Consider the following 21,028-nt stretch of genomic DNA (forward strand, 5'->3'; position numbering starts at 1 on the left):
AATGTTTCTGATTTAAACCCTAAGTTTTAAGATAGTGGGTTACACAGCAATAAGCAGAGACATTAGGATTTGTGAAAAATACCATGCATATTTTGCTCTTCAAATTAAGCCCTAAGAATGTAAATATAATGGATCAATGTTTAACTGGAGAGAGGTCTGGAGTATTACAGGATACTTTGCACAAGCTGTCTATAATGGCCTAAATATATTTTGACTAAGAAATCATCATATTTCCACTTCCTCACTACTCCTAACAGATGTAAAATATTTTAATTCATAAATATGAATATATGAATATGTGGATTATATACATATATATGAATATATGTATTATATAAGCATATATGAATATATGTATTATGTACATGTATAATATATATTATATTAAATTGTTATAATGATTATGTGTGTATATGTGTGTGTGTATATGTATATATATACACACATACATACATACATACATATGTACATATGACACAAATCAAAGTTTCTATTTAACTGCAGGGAAAATGTAATAAATAAACAATTCACTTACCTGATACTCCAGTGTTGACCCAGAGAGCCTGGACTGTGTGAACTAAAATATTTATTACTTTCAGCTATGGTGAATGGGTTCATATACTTTTGGGAGAAAAGGCACTAGTAGTGTTGATATTTCAGGTATTTGATAAACAACTCCATCTCCTGGAGTTTGAACACAGGACAAATTACAAAGACAGTGGAGATAGTGGTTTCTGCAAAATTCATGCTTTGGAAAATAAAATGAAAAGGTGATGGTTATTAACCATCAAATTAAGGCAAAGTGTGAAAGCCAGAGAGGCCTCCTTTGCAGCATATAAAGAGATTCTCATCTCTAGCAGAAGGCAAAAAAAAAAAAAAAAAAAAGCGTATATATTTAAAATAAGACATTTCCAGTTCTACTTAAATTCCCAACCTAGTCTGATCTCTTACCCATGTCAGGGCCCTAGTTGAAAGAGAATAGAATCCCAAGTCATCTGAGAAATGGTTAATTGTATTTGGCAATCTTGAATTCCAAGATTCCCCTGAACGCTTTGAGTCTACAGTGGCCTGCTCCTCGCTGTTAAGGAATAATACTTTTCCATTGTTTGAAGATGATATATTATGATCTTTTCCACAGGGCTTCATGTGTCCCTCTCAGAACCATAGCTCTGGGCCATAGATCAATAAGTAGGGTTAAATCACATTGTCAACAGCCAGGTATAAGTTGGACCTATTAAGGGAGAAAAGATATTACTCTAATTCAAAAGAACTGGAGGACCTAGAATATATCTCCTAGTAGTAACTAGGAGATTATATTGGAAACTGTATGCTGAGGGACAAGATTAAGGAAAGTAGAATGTAAAACTGCAGAAGGAAGAATAGTTTTATTTCGTAGCACTCTCTCAGAACACAGAATACCTGTGTTCAAACTCCAGGACATGGTGGTAACAGACTACTAGGATGCCCACAGAACCTTGGGAAAAGCAATGGCCTACACAAAGTAAAACTGACAGGCTGAAAGTGCCATGGTAAATAGTGGAAGAAGGAATCAAAAGGCTTAGAGCAGTGGATATACTAAGATAGAGGTACTATATAAGTCTGGAAAATCTACCAGTGATTATTTACTTAAGTTATAAGAAATGCTCAATGTGGCTGTTCTCTGACAATTAGTTCTTTTGATAATTACAAAACTGAGTTTTAGGTTAATTATAATCAAATCTGAAAATAATAGAGACCACTTGATGGTGCTTCGGTCATCAGAAGTCAACCAATAAGGATGATCACAATGAGCGGTAAGGTCAGAGTGGCAGCCAGGCAGGCCTAAAGCTATGGATATGGTTATACAGCAGGCAGAGCTAGGGACAAAATAGATAAGCCACCAAAAACGGCATTGCTCAGTCTATACTACCAGATTACTTCAAAGATAGATATCTAAAGGGTGAGGACAATTGCTTCCCTAGAATCACAATCACTTGCCAAGTTTTTGGACCTGAGTATTTTCATACCTCAAATTCATTGACTGATATAAGAGTGGGTCCCCCAGAGAAAAAATCCTGTAACATCACAGTGCATGTACTTGCTAATAACTCCCTCAATTTTTTCCTAAAGGGACAACAGAATTCCTGGAACAACTGATGATTTTCTCAGTCCCTAAAATATATAATCGAAGAGGTATACTTTGTCATTGGCACAAGCCCCAGATTGCATCCTCAGCCTGTGGGATAAGGTCATAATAGGAAAGGCCAAATAGAAGCACTTTTCATGAGTTTCCTAAAGCTGCTGTATCAAATTAACACAAAGTTGGTGGCTTAAAACAATAGACATTTATTGTTCAAATAGTTCTGGAGGCCAGAAGTCTGAAGTCAAAGTGTTGTCAGGGTCCATTCTTTCTGGAGGCTTGGGGAAAAATCCATTCCATGCCACTCTCCTACCATTTGATGGTTGTTGACAACCCTTGGTGTTCCTTGGCTGTGGCTTCCCTCCAATCTCTGTCACTATTTTCACATTACCTTTTCTTTTATAGGTATCAAAATCTACCTCCATCTTTTTTCTTATAAATAGTCCTGTCATTGGATTTAAAGCCCATCCTAAACCCAACAGAATTTATTTGATATCCTTGACTTAATTATATTGCAAAGACTCTTTCTCTAAAGTCACTTTCATATATTCTGGATGTTATGACTTGGACATATTTTTGGAAGGACCACTATTGAACCCTCTATATCCTTGAAATAACTTCCTTCCACCATCTCCCTGGCCACAACCAAAAGACGAATAGAATATAATATCACATTTCTGGGGGAGGGGTGGACATTAAATGTCTTAAATTCTTAAATAATTTAAAGGATGTAGAATGATGGATTCCATTACATTTCCATTAGCTCCGTTGCAGTTTGCCACTGCAAACCAACAGATCCTGAAGACTGATAGTAGACTCCTGGAAACTCTACCAAGTAGCTGCTCCAGTATCATCTCTTGTGCCAGAGGTGCGCTCCCTGACCGATCAGATTAACTCATCTTTGAGGCCATTGCTTTGGTGTCCTCTTCCAACCCTATCTGGAAAGAGGATCAGAAACATTTCTCATTCTTATAATTTTCATTCTGTTGGAGCAGTCAGTCATTGGCATACATTTACAGTTCTGCCTCAGGATTATATAAAATAACTTAGCTCCAGGAGATATGGATTATATGGAAATCCTTCAGAAAATTTCTCTAATCCACTATGTTGATGTCATTATGTAAATCACACAGAATGAGCGAGAAGTGGCTAGGATTTTGGAGACTTGTGTGAGATACATGAGATCCAGAAAGTGGGAGATAAACCTCGACACATCCCAAATAGAGAATATATTTTCACATTTTGCCATTTTCTCCATTGATAAAGGAGAGAATAAAATGAAATAAACATTGCTAAAAGTGTTGTTTAAAATGGAGCTAGGAGGACATTGAGGAACTAGGGTTTATGCACATCTCCTGTCTCTAATTCTCAGAATTGTTGCTGAACTCAGTTAAAAGCCAAGGAATTTGATGCATATTAGAATAGACATAAATGTACTTTCTGCCTAGCATTTGCCCTAGTAACCAATCACATATAGATTCATGTAACTGTAGCTATACCAGCACCAATCAGACTTCATTCAAAGCAAATTGTATCTTTCCTCTTTAAAAACCCTAAACTTCTTTGTCTCTCAGAAGCACATGTTTGATTTTAGTCAACTCTGTCTCCAAGATTGCAATTCCTAAGATCCCAAATAAACACACGCATTTTATTTTGCAGTTTTTAGTTTTGTCATTCATTGGTTGCCCTCATTAAAAGGAACACAGTGATTTGTAGGCCTCTTCAGGAATTAAAGGAAGAATATTCCATCCCCCCTCCCACAACCCCTCCTGTAACCCTTAGTTCATTCTCCATATTTATGAGTCTCTTCTGTTTTGTCCCCTCCCTGTTGTTTCCCTTCCCTTATGTTCATCTGTTTTGTCTCTTAAAGTCCTCATATGAGTGAAGTCATATGATTTTTGTCTTTCTCTGACTGACTAATTTCACTTAGCATAATACCCTCCAGTTCCACATAGTTGCATATGGCAAGATTTCATTCTTTTTGATTGCCGAGTAATACTCCATTGTATATATACCACATCTTCTTTATACATTCATCCATCAATGGACATTTGGGCTCCTTCCATACTTTACCTATTGTTGATAGTGCTGCTATAAACATGGGGGTGCATGTCTCCCTTCAAAACAGCACACCTGTATCCCATGGATAAATGCCTAGTAGTACAATTGCTGGGTCGTGGGGTAGTTCTATTTTTAGTTTTTTGAGGAACCTCCATATTGTTTTCCAAAGTGGCTGCACCAGCTTGCATTCCCACCAACAGTGCAAAAGAGATCCTCTTTCTCTGCAAACTTGCCAACATCTGTTGTTGCCTGAGTTGTTAATGTTAGCCATTCTGACACGTGTGAGGTGGTATCTCATTATGATTTTGATTTGTAATTCCCTGATGATGAGTGATGTTGAGCATTTGTTCATGTGTTGCTTGGCCATCTGGATGTCTTCTTTGGAGAAGTGTCTATTCATGTCTTTGGCCCATTTCTTCACTGTATTATTTGGTTTTTGGGTGTTGAGATTGATCAGTTCTTTATAGATTTTGGATACTAACCCTGTATCTGATATGTCATTTGCAAATATCTTCTCCCATTCTGTCAGTTGCCTTTTAGTTTTGCTGATTGTTTCCTTCGCTGTGCAGAAGCTTTTTATTTTGATGAGGTACCAATAGTTCATTTTTGCTTTTGTTTCCCTTGCCTCTGAAGACGTGTTGAGGAAGAAGTTGCTGTGGCCAAGATCAAAGAGGTTTTTGCCCGCTTTCTACTCAAGGATTTTGATGGCTTCCTGTCTTACATTGAGGTCTTCCATCCATTTTGAGTTTGTTTTTGTGTATGGTGTAAGAAAGTGGTCCAGGTTCATTCTTCTGCACGTCGCTGTCCAGTTTCCCCAGCACCACTTGCTGAAGAGACTGTCTTTATTCCATTGGATATTCTTTCCTGCTTTGTCAAAGACTAGTTGTCCATACATTTTTGGGTCCATTTCTGTGTTCTCTATTATGGTCCATTGATCTGAGTGTCTGTTCTTGTGCCAGTACAATCCTGTCTTGATGAATACAGCTTTGTAGTATAGCTTGAAGGCTGGGATTGTGATGCCTCCTGACTTTAGTTTTCTTTTTCAAAATTGCTTTGGCTATTTGGGGTCTTTTCTGGTTCCATAAAAATTTTAGGATTGTTTGTTCTATCTCTGTGAAGAATGCTGGTGTTGTTTTGATAGCGATAGCATTGACTACGTAGATTGCTTTGGGTAGTGTTGACATTTTACCAATATTTGTTCTTCCTATCCAGAAGCATGGAGTCTTTTTCCATTTTTGGGGGGTGTCTTCTTCAGTTCCTTTCATAAGCTTTCTATAATTTTCAGTGTATAGATTTTTCACCTCTTTTTTTAGATTTATTCCTAGGTATTTTACGGTTTTTGGTGCAACTGTAAATGGGATCGATTCCTTGATTTCTCTTTCTGTTGCTTCATTGTTGGTGTATAGGAATGGAACCAATTTCTGTGCATTGATTTTATATCCTGCAACTTTGCTGAATTCATGAATCAATTCTAGCAGTTTTTTAGTGGCATCTTTTGGGTTCATGTCATCTATGAAGAGTGAAAGTTTGACCTCCTCCTGGCCGATTTGGATGCCTTTTATTTCTTTGTGTTGTCTGATTGCAGAGGCTAAGACTTCCAATACCATGTTGAATGACAGTGGCAAGAGTGGACATCCCTGTCTTGTTCCTGACCTTAGGGGGAAAGCTCTCAGTTTTTCCCCATTGAGGATGATATTAGCATTGGGTCGTTCATATATGGCTTTTATGATCTCGAGGTCTGCTCCTTCTATCCCTACTTTCTTGAGGGTTTTTATCAAGAAAGGATGCTGTATTTTGTCAAATGCTTTCTCTGCATCTATTGAGAGGGTCATATGGTTCTTGTCCTTTCTTTTATTGATGTGATGAATCACGTTAATTGTTTGCAGTGGAATTGTTGCAGTTTTCCTTCCAGTTCTATTTTTTGGAACAGCTTCAAGAGAATAGGTGTTAACTCTTCCTTAAATGTTTGGTAGAATTCCCCTGGAAAGTCATCTGGCCCTGGACTCTTGCTTTTTGGCAGATTTTTGATTACTAATTTGATTTCCTTACTGGTTATGGGTCTGTTCAAATTTTCTATTTCTTCCTGTTTCAGTTTTGGTAGTGTATCTGTTTCTAGGAATTTGTCCATTTCTTCCAGATTGCCCATTGTATTGACATATACTTGCTCATAATATTCTGTTATTATTGTTTGTATTTCTGCTGTGTTGGTTGTGATCTCTCCTTTTTCATTCTTGATTTTATTTATTTGGGTCCTTTCCTTTTTCTTTTTGATCCAACTGGCTAGTGGTTTATCAATTTTGTTAATTCTTTCAAAGAACCAGCTTCTGGTTTCATTGATCGGTTCTGCTATTTCTTTGATAGCATTAGTTTCTGCTCTAATCTTTATTATTTCATGTGTTCTGCTGGTTTTGGGTTTTATTTGCTGTTCTTTTTCCAGCTCCTTAAGGCGTAAGGTTAGGTTGTGTATCTGAGATCTTTCTTCCTTTTTTAGGAAGGCCTGGATTGCTATATGCTTTCCTCTTATGACTGCCTTTGCTGTGTCCCAGAGGTTTTGGGTTGTGGTGCTATAATTTTCATTGACTTCCATATACTTTTTAATTTCCTCTTTAACTTCTTTTTGGCCCATTCATTCTTTAGAAGGATGTTCTTTAGTCTCCAAGTATTTGTTACCTTTCCAAATTTTCTTGTTGTTGATTTCGAATTTCATAGCATTGTGGTCTGAAAATATGCACGGTATGATCTCGATCTTTTTGTACTTGCTGAGAGCTGATTTGTGCCCCAGTATATGGTCTATTCTGGAGAACATTCCATGTGCACTGGAGAATGTATATTATGCTGCTTTAGGATGAAATGTTCTGAATATATCTGTTAAGTCCATTTGGTCCAGTGTGTCATTCAAAGTCATTGTTTCCTTGTTGATTTTTTGATTAGACAATCTGTCCATCGTGTGAGTGGGGTGTTGAAGTCTCCTACTATTATGGTATTACTACCGATGAGTTTCTTTATGTTTGTGATTAATTGATTTATATATTTGGGTGCTGCCACATTTGGCGCATAAATGTTTACAATTGTTAGTTCTTCTTGGTCTATAGAGCCCTTGATTATGATATAATGCCCTTCTGCATCTCTTGGTACAGTCTTTATTTTAAAGTCTAGATTGATATAAGTATGGCTATTCCAGCTTTCTTTTGTTGACCATTAGCATGATAGATGGTTCTCCATCCCCTTATTTTCAATGTGAAGGTGTCTTTAGGTCTAAAGTGGGTCTCTTGTAAACAGAATATAGATGGGTCTTGTTTTCTTATCCATTCTGTTACCCTGTCTTTTGATTGGAGCATTGAGTCCATTGACATTTAGAGTAAGTACTGAAAGATATGAATTTATTGCCATTATGATACTTGTAGAGTTGGAGTTTCTGGTGGTGTTCTCTGGTCCTTTCTAATCTTTGTTGCTTTTGGTATTTATTTATTTATTTATTTATATTTTTATCTTTTCTCCCTTCAGAGAGCTCCCTTAAAATTTCTTACAGGGCTGGTTTAGTGGTCATAAACGCCTTTAATTTTTGTTTGTCTGGGAAATTATTTATCTCTCCTTCAATTTGAATGACATCCTTTCTGGATAAAGAATTCTTGGCTGCATATTATTCTGATTCAGTACATTGAATATATCCTGCCACTTCTTTCTGGCCTGCCAAGTGTCTGTGGATAGGTCTGGTGCAAACCTGATCTGTCTTCCCTTATAGGTTAGGGACTTTTTTTCCCTTGCTGCTTTCATGATTCTCTCCTTGCTTGAGTATTTTGTGAATTTGACTATGATATGCCTTGTTGATGGCTGGTTTTTGTTGAATCTAATGGGAGTCCTCTGTGCTTCCTGGATTTTGATGTCTGTGTCTTTCCCCAGGTTAGGAAAGTTTTCCACTATGATTTCTCACATAACCCTTCTAACCCTATTTCTCTCTCTTCCTCTTCTGGGACCCTTATGATTCTGATGTTGCTCCTTTTTAATGAGTCACTGATTTCTCTAATTCTTAAATCGTGCTCTTTTGCCTTAATCTCCCTTTTTTTCTGCTTCATTATTCTCTATAAGTTTGTCCTCTATGTTGCTGACTCTCTGTTCTGCCTCATCCATCCTTGGCACCACTGCACCAATCCGTGATTGCAGCTCAGTTATAGCATTTTTAATTTCATCCTGAGTAGCTTTTACTTCTTTTATCTCTGCAGAAAGGGATTCTAATTCATTTTCGACTCCAGCTAGTATTCTTATTATCATGTTTCTAAATTCTGGTTCAGACATCTTACTTGTATCGGTATTGGTGAAGTGACTGGCTGTCGTTTCTTCGTGCTCTTTCTTTTGGGGTGAATTCCTTCAGTTATTCATTTTGAAGGGAGAAAAGGAATTAATGAGGTATAAAAAAATTAAAATTAAAAAAATTAAAATTAAAAAAATATTAATTCAAAAATTCAAAACACACACACACAAAAAATTAAATAGCTGATGCTGGATCCTAGGTGTGTTTTGTTCAGTGTGTGGAAAGTGGCTTGATAGATTCGAGAAAAAAAGAGGAAAAGAATTGTTTGAAAATTTGAAAAAATGAATACACTGAAGTAGACTAAGATGAGATGATGGAAGTAAAACAGAATTTGAATAAATTTTCACAAAAGTAAAAAATATAGTAGAGACAAATTTTTAAAAATATTTTTAATAAAAATTGATAATAAAAATGAATTTTTTCTTTTTCTGTATTCAAGAAAAAGAAAAATGAAAAAGAGAAAAAAAACGAAAAAAAGAAAATTGAATAGATGGACCAGCTAACAGACTCAAACATGACTGAAATTCCTTCATTTTCCCCTAGAAGTCCAACTATGAGGTGCTTTGTAGTTCATAAACTAAGCAGGCATGAGACTTGTGTTCCTGAAGAGCGAGGTTGGCCCACTTGGGCAGGGTTTAGTGTAACGGGTCTGTTCTCCACTAGATAGCGCTGCTAGCCTACTGGGGTGAATTATTGTGGCACTTGTAGGTGCGTATGTGCATGTGCAGGAGTGGTGAAAATGGCATCACCCACCTACCCAGTCTCTAGTATCGGAACTCTGTTCTCTCTGGTCAGCCATCGAGCACCAGTCTGTCTTAGGGTTCAGTCCACCCCCCATTTCCATACTGTCCATGACCAAGCTCCAGGAAGCACATCCCTCCTGAGTTTTGCCTCAGATGCAGCTGCCTTCTCCAGCCCCCCACTTCTGAGGAACTGCAGCTTTGACCCACTCTGTCCCTCTGTGGAGGGTCTCACCGAGCAATGGCCAGGTGCCGGCTGCACCCAGGAATGCTTGTGGGACTGTGCTGCTGCCGATGCCCAGAGACTGTGGCCAGGTGCCAGCCCACCCCAGAAAAAGTTTGCAAGACAGTGTAGCAGCAGTGCCTCAGGGATTATGGAAAATCACAACACACATCTGGCACCAGGCTTCACCCACAATGAACTTGTTCCAGTAGCAGCAAATGTGGCCATTCTCTGGGGTCTGCTGGGCCCAGGTGGTCTCATAGCCTCTACCAAATGTCCTTCCAGCAGTGGAACCACTTCTTCCCATGTGGCCCAAGAACCTCCTAGACCCCACTCTGCTCTTGGGTATTCTCCCTTCCCACCAGAGCACCTCCAGGTATTGAGCTGCGGAGTTTCAGACTCTGCGCTCCCCCTGTTTACAGTCTTAATAGAATTTAAACCCTCTCTTTTCTCCTTTCTCCTTTCTCCTTTCTCCTTTCTCCCTTTTTAGTTTAGTCCCTGCGGCTGTTTCCAATTTTCCACTTTCTCTCCAAGCTGCTTTTGGGGAGGGGTGCTTTTCCCATAATCTCCCCACCATCTCCATCCTCTCTCTGCACGCAAGAGCACCTCCCTGCCCGCTGTGGCTTCTCTCTCCCCAAGTTCACCTCTCCATGCTGCGTACCTGCTGAATTCTGTGGTTCAGGTTGTGCAGATTGTTGTGTTAATCCTCCAGTCAGTTTTCTAGGTGTGCAGGATGGTTTAGTGTTGGTCTGGCTGTATTTCATGGATGCAAGACATACAAAACTTCCATGCTCTTCTGCCATCTTGGCTCCTCCTCCTGAAAAGATCAGTTTTGACAAAGTCATTACCTAATCTGCAGAAGTTAACTTCATTAAGAAAACCAGTAGGTTGGAATTCAGTTTCAGTATTGCATAGCGGGGCTTCCTTATGCCTCATGCTAATGTGTATGTGTAAGGTTCCTCTCCTCTGATCCCTCCCCCACTATCCTATTTTTTTTTAAAAAGATATTAATGTATTAAAGAACACTAATGCCTTACTTCTTTCTTTTTTGTACTTTACTATTATATGTTCCAAGTTTAATAAATATTCATTGTTTCCTTTCTGGATGTTATTATAATTAGTTTCATCAGTGATTATTGCTGAAAGTAATTTTGTTGTATAGAAGAATGCTATAAAAATATCTTCGTATATCAAAAGTGCAAAGTATGCCTCATTTCTGTCCAACTGTTTAAACATGTCTCTTGTCAAGCAGAAGAACTGCTCTTAACTTGGTTTCTTTCTTCTCTTTGTGGTTCACTTTTTAAGTTGTGTTCGAAAGGCTCGATTACCAATATTTAAAGGCAAGCTTTGGAGATCTTTTTGCTATTTCAAATGTTTTCTTATGCATGGACTTAAAAATTGTTGCATACAATATTCGGTTCTTTATGCCATCTGCAATTTATTTTTCTATGAGATGTGTGGGGGAAAAAAGCAATAAAAAGATTATATAAGTTTCTGTTTTGATATTCTCAATATCCCAGGTATTAGAGTTGGAAATATCTGACTGACTTGACAAGGTAAGACCAAAATATGGGCGATCATATTGCAGGAGGAGGGAAATCTAACATAATCCAGAGGATTGGGCCAAATCTTGCTGGGCCTCACCTAGCATTCCTACCCTCCTTTTATTTTGTGTTTTACCATCCACTTATAAAGCATTGTTTGATCGATTGAGAAGAGTAATTGAAACATACCCAAGGCTTTGTGTGGAAATTATCTTTAGTCTTTTTAACCAAAGATCTTTTTTACTGGTTGCCCAGATTTAGGTAGGAATCCAGTAAGAACCATTCAGATTCCTGTAACAAAGGAAATTTACAGGAAGGAATATTTTGTATTTCATGAGGGTTGTGAACTGTAAACACAAAGGACTTGCCTAAACACTGTGCTTAAGGAACTTGTCCAAATTTTAACTTCTCTTCCATCTGTATGTAGGTCATGGCTTGTGTCCTTCAAACTGGCCCCAGCTCCCTTATTTAAATCTTTGCTCTGGGGCGCCTGGATGGCTCAGTTGGTTAAGCGTCCGACTTTGGCTCAGGTCACGATCTCAGGGCTTGTGAGTTCGAGCCCCACGTCGGGCTCTGTGCTGACAGCTCAGAGCCTGGAGCCTTTCAGATTCTGTGTCTTTCTCTCTCTCTCTGTCCCTCCCCCACTCACACTCTGTCTCTCTCTGTCTCTCAAAAATAAATAAACATTAAAAAAAAGTCTTTGCTCAAGAAATTATGATCCTACCAAACAACAAAACAGACATTGTCAAACCCAACTTGCCAAACCATTTTCAGTAATTTTCCACTTACTCCTTTCTGTAATCTTCCATTTCCATGTAGTCACCTCGTCTCTTTTTTGTTCCCCTTTTTACTTTTCCATAGTCCCTTTTTGTTCCCTGTCTTCTCTCCCTTTAAAAACATCAGTCACCTTTATCTTAGTTGGAGTTGAACTCATTTCATACTGGAATCTCTCTCCCCTTCTATAAATAAATGAATAAAATCTGTCTTGCCACCTTTAACAACTGTTCAGTTGTGTTGTTGTTTTTTTTGTCAGGGACACATATGTTCTATTTGATTGATTTTATTTATACAGTAGATGTTTCTGAAAATGCTTGGTAAAAACAATCAGGCTTCTCACTCTTAAACCACAGAATAAGGCTCTAGTGAAACCCCTGTTTTTTTTTTCAGTTAGGAAATTATATATGTCAGTATTAAAGTAGAATTATTTGAGGATTTATACAATTATAATTATAAATTGAGCATAATCCATCTATAGGTACCACATCTTCTTTGATTTGATGAACAGAATTGAAGAATTTCAAGATAAATATTGAAGAAATGTTTGTCAAAAAATACATAGAGTTATTTCCCCTTTAGGGTGGAATGGGTTAACTAACACAATATGTTTAGCCAAGAGGAAAATATCTGGGTATGGCACACATCTTACAACATGTGGAGGAGAATCTGTCACAACTTGATCCACAGTGGTTGAATTAAATAGAATGACTTTGCTTGTGCTTACTAGCTATTTCAAATGTTTACTACGCCTACTGTGTCTCAAAAGCCTACTCCCTTTTTTTTTCTTATTTTCTTTTTTAAACTTTTGACAACAAAACAAGCAACATTTTATGACACAGAAAGTAGCAATTACCACACAGGCCAGTAGGAATCCGATCACATCCAAAGAGTGGTCCTGGAAACAGGTGAGGTTGTAACAAGCTGGCCGTAGGTGCTTGGCTCCTTTGTGCCATATGACAAACTGAGTCCAGAAGACTGCTCCATCCAAAGGCTTTAGAAGCTGATCATGATGAATGGTTGATAACCACATACCATTCTCTTTGTAGCTGGAGGAAAATCAAATAATTTATAGAACAAACTGGAGAAGTATGTTGATTTTCACGTGGAGGGTAAAAATGAGTGCCACATAACCCTGGAAGAAAAATCTATCATTTTTCTTAGAGATGATTATAGAGATCTTAACGGGCTAGAATTTGCTAATGTCTAGGATTTCAAGCTGTGAAGAAAGAGAAGTTGGGCAAGGACAAGTATTTCTAGTTCAGAAAGGCAAGGAAAAAAAATTGAAATATATGATTTCTGTGTGCAAATTTTGAATTATCCAGTCAGGAATTATTAATAGATCTGTTGAGCAAGTTTCAAAATATTATTATAATCCAGAGATAGGATATAAGTCCATGATGAGGTTAATGGACATGTCCGGGCAGAGCTGATCAGGAGCTGGTATTGACATGATAGCAGTGAAATTAGTGATTAGAAGTGTGGAAGTGGATTGTATTGGCTTGAAATCCTGACTCTGACACTTGTGTGCTTTTTTTAGTGTTTCTGTTCCTCGGGTTTTCATTTCTGAATGGATAGGAATAGTACCTTTCTTATCTGATTATTTTGAGGAATTATGTATTGATTCTTGGATTTGACCCTATCATTTGGTGACCCAGTTTGTGTTTGCTGTTGTGGTTTTTCTTGTTGGTATTGTCATTTTAGAATCTGGAGAGTGCTCAGCATTCCACTTTCAGGCATTGCCAGTTTCATTGGTTTCTACTGTTGAAATGATTATGAACTAACAGACAAGGAAGAAGGCTAAAGAGGGCTTACAAACTTTAAATCACAAAGTACTACAACATGGGACTGTAGCAGTACAGTGGAGGTAATATCTGTCTCTGTCCTGTAAAAACCAGTGAGAATGCTGGGTTTTTGAGAGGAGAGAAGTAATCCTGAAACATATTTGTAATACAATAAGCAAAGACTATAGTGAAGAAGTTACTTACTCCCTACAAAGAATTTACTAGTACAATGTGTACCATATCAGAAACATTCAGTATACATCAGCTAATTTTCTTTTTTGGGCACAGCTTTACCTTATTAAAAATTTTAAAATGTAGAAAGACATCTATATTAGAAAGATGTGACTTTACATAAAACCACCAAATGGAAGATACAATCTTTAAAAAAAATGTGCTTCTCGTGGTGCTTATTTAAGATGAATAATAGTTGGACTAAATTAAAACTAGATAACATTGTTTTTAAAATGCAAATGTCCATTTAAAATGCAAATGATACTATAACCAATATATATTCAAGCAAAATTTTATTTCTAAAGTCATTATGAAACCAAAAGGAGAAAATGCATACATAATTATGATATAATTATGTATACATAATAATAGGAATAATAGGAATAATAATAATAGGAATAATAATAGGAATAGTAACATCCTGAACTAATTTGGAAACCAAATATTTCTGATACAGAAAATTTGACTTTTAAAAGGAATATTCCAATATATCTCTTCTAAGTCAATTGCTTTTTGATTTTATGGTTCTTCTACCAAATAAGACAAAAACAAGCATAAACAAAATTAATAGAATTTAACTAAATTTTATAAGTAGTGTTGACATAATTTTTAATCAAGTAAATTTGAAAGCCCTAGTTATTTATCATTTATCTGTGGTGGGATCAAAATATTACCATAGAAAATTTGGGAAGTATTTAATGGGAATTTGAGACTGATCAGGTCATACTGGTTTACAGAAAGTAAACTATTTTAGACGAGTTTTAAAACAATTTAGTTCTCATGCTGAAAGAAAATCATAATTGTGCAGATTAGTACTATAACAGTACTAATCTTTTTTTTTTTCTGTTTACTTTTTTTGATTTTTTTTGCATTTCCCATCTAGCTTGGGTAATGAAACTAGACTGGTCAGTTTTATTCCAGTTTCTGTAAAACTCAGTTTTCCTTCCTGGTTTTCTGAGACTTGCGTGTTGGTTCAGAGCCCTGTGGGAAGTGTTGGAAAGCAGGCATACTCTGTACCTCCTGTTTTTCTGAACCTCGCAGATGATGCCAGTTTTGATATTTTCCTCCTTTTCCTTCTCCAGACGTCCAAACGGATTCTTTGGACAGAGGTGTTTGGAGAAACTGCTTTTGCGATTTTACATGTCAGAGCCTAGACAAAGTATGTTTGAAGATACAGACACTAGTCTCTGCTGCTTAGAAAGCTTCTGGGTATAGTCTCCCCAGTGTAGGGCATAGGGCCAGGTATGTTGGTTGTTTTGATCTTTGGCTGTTTTGTTTCTCCTTGTTTTTTTGTATTGTGGTTTGTTCTCTTGTTTTGCTTTGTTTTTCTTTTTTTTTAATGTTTTATTTATTTTTGACAGAGAGAGAGAGACAGAGACAGAGCATGAGTGGGGGAGGGGCAGAGAGAGAGGGACACATAGAATCTGAAACAGGCTCCAGGCTCTGAGCTGTCAGCACAGAACCCAACACAGTACTCGAACTCATGGACTGCGAGATCATGACCTGAACTGAAGTAGGACGCCCAGCCAACAGCCACCCAGGCACCCTGCTTTGTTTTTCATTTTTGCCCTAATCCTTGGGTTTAAAGTTCAGGGCTGCAGGTAAGGGGCAGAGTGGCAAGGCCACTACAAGTGGTACCCGTGCAAAGGAACCCAGCTGGCATCACTATAACAACATTCATGGTTCCCGACTTCAACTTTGTTCTCAGTGCTTCCTCTTAATCTTTCTGTTAACCACTTCAGTGATTCTTTTTATTGATATTTCAAAATTTATCCACTATTCTTTGTTTTAAAATTTTTAAACATTTATTTTTGAGAGAGACAGACAGAGTGTGAGTGGGGGGCGGGGCGGTGCAGAGAGAGAGGGAGACACAGAAACCAAAGCAGGATCCAGGCTCTGAGCTGTCAGTACAGAGCCTGACTCAGGGCTCAAACCCACGAACCATGAGATGACCTGAGCTGAAGTCAAATGCTTAACTGACTGAGCCACCCAGGCACCCTAAAATTTCTCCACTGTTTTTAAACCTGTTACAAACTTTTCCCCTAAAACCATTGAAGAAAACTTACTGTGCCACTCAAAATGGGTTATTGATGGCTATCTTCAAAACATTGAGCAGATCTTACTCATAATTGTGTTCATGTCAGGACTCATTTTTGCTCACCTGACCTTCATATTAGCATCTCTCTAGAAATAGTATCTAGTAAAAAAAAAAAATGTACTCGTGAAGAATCATTAATGACTCACTTCAACGCATTGAGCAAATCTGTACTTGACATTGTGTTCAAGTTCAGTCTAACAGCTGCTTTTCTGGCCTTTACGTGAGCGATGTTACCAGGTTGATCCACAAGCAAAGGAATGCCCACCTTTGGATCCCCGTGATAGATCATCAGTTCCACCATGAGTTATACAAGCTTCAGTTTTTGGATGACCTAGAATTGAGAGAATTTTACTAAAATTATTTTATAAGGGGGCGCCTGGGTGGCGCAGTCGGTTAAGCATCCGACTTCAGCCAGGTCACGATCTCGCGGTCCGTGAGTTCGAGCCCCGCGTCGGGCTCTGGGCTGATGGCTCAGAGCCTGGAGCCTGTTTCCGATTCTGTGTCTCCCTCTCTGCCCCTCCCCCGTTCATGCTCTGTCTCTCTCTGTCCCAAAAATAAATAAACGTTGAAAAAAAAATTTTTTTTAAATAAATAAATAAAAATAAAATTATTTTATAAGTCTTTAAAATGAGAAATGAGCATTATAATGCACTGAATCTAGAGGCAGTATTTTTTAGATAACAGAATATTATATATGTGAAATTGCATTTAAACTGCTTTCAGAGCTCAGAGCAAGAAGCATGTAAGTCTGCTGGAGAGGTAAGTGAAGACTACATGAAAGAAGTGGTGTGTCATTTGAACTTCAAAAATGAACACAAGATTGGCAGGTGAACAAATTGGAAGAACATTTTGGGTAAAAAGAAACATGTGCAAAAAAGAGGGGGCATGTTGGAAACATTCTCTTAAAGTAGTGAAGTCATTGAGTCTGATATAAAGGACTTCAGGGCAGCAGAAAGGGTGATGGTGGTGACACTGGAAACAGAAGAAGGAAAATCCACATTTATTCATGAAACGTATTATTAATTAATGAAAAACATTGTATATTTTTTCCTATAGAAAATGGAGTACAATAAAAGCGCTGTTATTTTTCAATAGCATGTGAAATACCCCTGCAACTAGGAGAAAGATAGATAGGTGTATGGAGAGAATTAAAAGACAGCAACAATTTTGGAAGTTATTGAAAAATTCACCTGTGAAAAGTAATTACACCTGAAATAAAAGTATTTTGATTTGGGCCATAAGGAATGTAATGAAATGCCAACTCTTACATTTTTTCCTTAATTTTCCTAGGACTGGAAATAATAAAAATAACTTGTTTTATTTTTTAATGTTTCAATAATAAATGCTCACTAAATTTGTTTTTTGTTGAGCTATTATCGCATTGCTCAGCTGTTATGTTTTCAGTATTTGTTCTCCTGAGTCATACCAAGAAGGTCATTCTGGGGGATCCACATATACAGCCGAGTATTGATTGGGTCCTAAGGTTTCTGGCTTCTTGCCATCAAACCACCATAAAACCTGTTAAGATAAAATACTTTTCTGTAGTTGAACTTCAAAGTTACAGCATATTAGGATTCTAGGGCGATTCAAAGACATCCAGTTAAATCCCTTCCATATGATGGATAAAGAAATGAGGGCCGGAGGTGTTAGGTAACGAGAACCAGTAAGACACTGTTATAATAGAAATGCTCATATAACATGTACATATTTTTTATGTTAAGTCAACTATGGAGTAAAGTCACATATTGTGGCGTAGGCAAATCATAGTGGCATAATCAATGACAAATTCAGATACTTAAGAAATTGTAAAGCTGTCGTGATTCTACAGCAGAAAACAGTGGCAAATTAATCTACACATTTATGTTGCTATATATACTAGCTCTCATTTTCTAAACTTAATATTAGCCTGTATTTGTTTTTGGCTCTTAAGAAGGGAATTTACTTATATCCACTTGTTTCTCAAGTTATTACATGGAGTTTTGTATCTTTTGATATACAAAAAGGCTAATATATGCAATCAACTACTTATGAGAAGTATTTGTATTTCCTTATAATTAATAATTAATTCTGCTTAGGAAATAAGTATAACTTCTTTTAGATTATAGATTGTTAAAACACTACCCCCAAGAAAAATTTCAATTGATAAGTTTTGACATGAATCCAGAGTATTAACACTACTGCTGGTTTGGAAATTCTTTCGATGTAAACAGAGAAATTCTTTCGATGTTGATAATGTATAAATAGCAGTGTGGCTGTTGAAAAAGTTCCAAAATTGTAATGCTAAAATTTATTCAGCTGACTTCCAGTAATTAAAAAATGAAGCACAAAGCATTGACGGCATTGTTTAACATGGTTTATGTATATACCAGTACCAAAATACGGTGCCGATTTTGGAATTTCCAAGCAATCCCCATGACTTGGATTATAATTTACTAGTGTTTAAATTCTGTTTGTTAAGCAGAATGTAAAGTAACTTTAGATTTTCAGCAAAAAAATTAGCATAGGTGATTAAGTGAAGATTCTATCAGATGGGAAACTAAAAAGTAGTTCGCAAATACCCAAAGACCCCAGGTATTTTTTATATGTTAGTAGAAACTATTATATCTTAAGGTGAAGGATGCATCTGAGCCCTTTACATGCAGTCTTCCCTCTGCTTGACTCCTTTTATTCCTTCTTTCTCCATCAGGAGCAGTAGTTAGAAGCAGAGTCCATTTGAGGCCAGATTTTATAATGCACAGGGTTCACTTAAGGACAGGACCCATCTCAACTATCTTTTATTTTCTTGTTTCAGATTTTAGTAGGGCCCAGTCAACCAGGACAGACTGATTTTTCTTTCTCTAAATCATCGTGGCTGGCTTAGATACCTGGACACGGCTTGGTGAGCTCTGGCCATCCTGAAAAGCACACTGAATAGGCCTATTCGAAATTTAGAGGAAATAAAAGAAGGATTATATGGCATGTGTAAAAACTGCATGATGCATTCAGATTTTTATCAATATTGCTTAACATTATTGTGCTAGTACAGCTACTGTGAAAGTTTAACTTTTTTCTGATAACATCTACAGCGTGCACAGGGTCGTCAGGAATCCTTCAGTGAAAAGGAGCAAATGATAAGGTAGAATTTAGTGATTTTGTACCTGCCCACAATACCATTATAATACCAAAATTTCATCGTGCAACTCATATATAAATATATATACACACACACACACAAACACATACACATATATATATAATTTCCATATGGTATATAGATATATATTACAGTGTCAATGTCAAAGTTACTGTCAGACACCCTCGGTACTACTTTAGCCCCTGCTGTGTTTTATTTTGGTTTTTAAATGGATATCTGAGGTAAATCTGTAGGCATAATAGTTACCTGTCTTGCAGGAAATGTTTATAATCAAAACTTTTACAGAGCTTGACTTATTAAGTAGCTGTTTGCTATAAGATACTTTACCTTCTGTGGAATCTGGCAAGGGCTGATGCAATCACGTCGGCACTTTTTTCTGTCATGTTACTGACCATGGACCCCAGAGTAAAAACCACAATACCATTTTTTTCCAGGGCTCTGGGAAAACTTTCCCATTTCCTGTGAAAAAAGAATTTGCTCTATCACAAAAAAAGGAACAGCAAAGCAAACACTATTTAAAGGATAACTATAGAAACACATAAAATATAATCAGGAATTAAGGGAGCAGCTGTTTTTTTAAATTGTAAAATGCATATAAATTTTACCATCTTATTTATGCCTAAGTATACAGTTCAGTAGTGTATTCGTTGTGCAACCAATCTTCAGAACTTTTCTGTCTTGTAAAGCTGGAAGTCTATACCTATTAAAACTCTCTATCTCCCTCTTCCCTAGCCCTTGGCAATCATCATCCTACTTTCTGTTTCTATGAATTTGACAAGTCTAGATACTTCATGTAAATTGAGTTGCACAGCATTTGTCTTTTTGTGACTGGCTCCTTTCACTTGCTGTCAACTTAGTCCGTGTTGTGACATGTGTCAGAATTTCCTTCCTTTTAAAGGCCAAGTAATATTCCATTTTTTGTTCATACCATGTTTAGCTTATTACTTTATCTCTTGATGGCCACTTGGGTTGCTTTTGCTTCTTGGCACTTGTTAATAGTGTGGCTGTGAACATGGCTGTACAAATCTGTCATCTGGATCCTGATTTCAGTTCTTTTAGATATATACCCAGAAATGAAATGGCTGGATCATTTGATAATTCTATTTTAATCTTTTGAGGAAACTCCTTGTTGTTTTCAGTAATGGATGTTTTTTAACAGATCTAATCCCTCATATCCTGGGAAAGAGATGTGTCCATGAGGTCAATTTCCTCTATTATATATATTTGTGCAAATGAGTGTATGTGTGTGTGTAAGCAAGAAATTAAAGAGCCAGCACACAATAGTGTGGAGGAGATACTCTTAGAGAGTATTATATTCAGATTCTTTATAAAGCTATCAGTTACTACTGTGGGGGCCCCTGAGTGACTCAGTCAGCTAAGCGTCCGACTTTGACTCAGATCATGATCTCATAGTTCGTGAGGTCAAGCCCCATGTAGGGCTCTGTGCTGACAGCTCAGAGCCTGGAGCCTGCTTCATATTCTGTGTCTCCTTCTTTCATTCCTCTCCCGCATTCATGCTCTCGCTCTCTCTCTCTCTCTCAAAAATAAATAAATATTTTTTTTAAAAACCTTGTTTTTTAATTACTACCGTGGATTTTTGGAAGAGAGCCACACAGCATTTATCGTTTATTGTTATACTTCTACTAAATCATTTGTGTTTATTCCAGGCAGGTTTTCTGGAGAATTATTTTACTCATTAGAATTTCATTTACCTGACTATGAGCACTAGAAAATGTTACTTACGATTAAGATGAGTTTATATCTAACATTATCTCAGCCTTATAATTCTTTATACCTTGCCTTCAAATTTTTCAAAATTTCCCAAACTGTGTCCTTAAATTACTGATTGCTGACATTGAGGAGTATGGTATTATAGTTTGAACTTTTGTGAAAGCATCCTACGAATCTTCTTTATAACCCGGAAATATACTTCTGTAGCTACATATTTGAGTAACAATATTGCTGGGTTTGTCTACATATGATACCATATGCCCTGAAATTATATTGTAAAA

General features: G+C 37.0%; 1 pseudogene; it reads right to left on the reverse strand.

The window, feature by feature from the left end:
* Positions 1–12,500: 12,500 nt before the first annotated feature.
* LOC122469313 lies at positions 12,501–20,030 on the reverse strand (annotated as a pseudogene).
* Between the last annotated feature and the right edge of the window lie 998 nt (positions 20,031–21,028).

The sequence above is a fragment of the Prionailurus bengalensis genome, chromosome B1 (genome assembly GCF_016509475.1).
Source record: "Prionailurus bengalensis isolate Pbe53 chromosome B1, Fcat_Pben_1.1_paternal_pri, whole genome shotgun sequence".
NCBI classification, from domain to species: Eukaryota; Metazoa; Chordata; class Mammalia; order Carnivora; family Felidae; genus Prionailurus; species Prionailurus bengalensis.